The sequence below is a fragment of the Leucoraja erinacea genome, chromosome 6, assembly GCF_028641065.1.
Source record: "Leucoraja erinacea ecotype New England chromosome 6, Leri_hhj_1, whole genome shotgun sequence".
NCBI classification, from domain to species: Eukaryota; Metazoa; Chordata; class Chondrichthyes; order Rajiformes; family Rajidae; genus Leucoraja; species Leucoraja erinaceus.
Window position 1 is genome coordinate 35,577,188 of NC_073382.1, and position 1,855 is coordinate 35,579,042.

The 1,855-nt window shown below is 52.0% G+C and overlaps 1 pseudogene; it reads right to left on the bottom strand.

The window, feature by feature from the left end:
* Positions 1–269: 269 nt before the first annotated feature.
* LOC129698479 (U1 spliceosomal RNA) lies at positions 270–420 on the bottom strand (annotated as a pseudogene).
* Positions 421–1,855: the final 1,435 nt, after the last annotated feature.

The window sequence follows — 1,855 nt, forward strand, 5'->3', positions numbered from 1 at the left end:
TGCTGGTGCTGTCGGTGGGGCGCCGCATTTTCCCTGGGGTCACACTCTGGGCCCCTGTCTTAAAAAAGACCTTTGGGGGTAATAAGCAGCGGTCCCCGGCTTTCACCAGTCCTAGGATGTGGGTGTTGACTGGTGGATGCCGAGGGGTGCTGCCAGCTGGGTGTTGGATGAGATGTCCTGCTCGTTCCAGGGCCTGCCCTCATGAGGCGCACAGGTTTAGCTGCCTCTCTTCCCGCTGCAGCGGTTTGCATAGCCCCGTATATTTGGGGTTGAGGGCAGGTCTTATATGCCACAAATGGCAGTCGAGTATCCCGCATTTGGGAACATCTTAGGCGTCAGCACACTCGAAGTGCAATGGGATAGCCTCGTCCTGGGAGAACCACCTTGGTGATCATGGCGTCTCGCCTGCCAGGTGAGTATGATCCGTGGAACGAGGAAAGGTGGTGATTTTCGGTGTTAGGAGCTTCAGAATTCGCTGTTTTTAGCTCTTGACTGCGAGTCTGCTGACCCAGCTGCCTGCAGATTTACCTCTAGAAAGGCCTTCTCCTGCAGGGCTTTGTTGGAAAGATGGTCGCGTGGAGGAGCCATGAAGTGGCCCACGACACCCAGCAGCTCTTCCTGATCCTGCTCCCCTGGCATACTCCTGTTCTCGTCCGCCTGCCCAGCGGTTAAGCCAGCCCAGACCTGGCCTCCTTAGCTAGCCTCAAAAGAGGGAGCAAAAGGGGGTGCTATAAATTGGAGGAGGCATAGCTCAAACTCGGTTGTCGCATCAATCCCTCGACAAGGGAGATGGCTAGTGCAATAGCACTGGGGTAGGAGTGTCAGCTCCCTTGGCATTCAGCCAGTGACCCCTCGTTTTCCTGGAGGTTTTGTAGCTCCATGACCTCCTCTGGCTTGGGGAGACAGACATACTTGTTTTTGCTGTCTCCAGCCTGTTCCATTGTTGGAGGAAAGTTGATTCCTGTAGAACCTGTATTTTTGGTAAGATTGTCTTACCTGTAGTTAGAGGCTGCCTGCCGTTTTTGGGCGTCATTCTAACGGTTCCCGGGCGGCGATTCTCCTTGTCAGGAGTCTGCAGGGCTGCCGGTCGGGTTTTTAAATTTCCCTCCGGTCCGCTGCTGTTAACCGAACAGCTGTTCAGCGGACCGGCATCAGCGCAGCTCCCTGTCAGTGGTCCGCAGCGTGTGCAGTCCCGTTTGCGCCTATCCCCCTCCACTGTCGGCTCCTTCGCTGGAGTCGAACGGGGGCCGCTTCCTCTGCTGCTTTGCTCCCCCTGGAGCAAAAAACACAAGGCCCGATTATGGTAGGTACTTACCTAACGTTCCTTATTTCAGGCTGGATTGCGGGAGCGCCCGACTCCCGCTGGGCCGCGTGTGCACAGCTGGACGATAATGCCGCACCTGCGCACTGAGCGGGCTTCTTCACGTAGTCACTCGGGTGACTCCGAAGTAAAATCTAAAACTAAAATCAGGTACAGAAAAATAAAAAATGGTCTGGTCAGTTGGGCAGAAAAATGTTTTTGTTGAGGTATAACAATGTAAAAGAAGGTATCAAAGACTACTGAGAATAAAGGGTGGAGTGTATGTTCTCATATCCATAAGTATTGAAAGATTTAAACATGCGTTTCAGAGCCATGAACATGAATGAATATTGATCCAATCCTGAACATTGGGATTACGCTTAGTAGCTCTTTATTTGATCAGCGTGGACAAAGGGTTGAATCCCAGTGGGAATCATTCATTAACTGCTTCTGGGAGAGAATGGAAATGTTAAAGAGATGAAAGGTGTTGCTGAGGAATTGGAGTAAGGATCCCTGTTTCTATAATGAAAACAGTAGGTCAAACAGGAGGAAAGT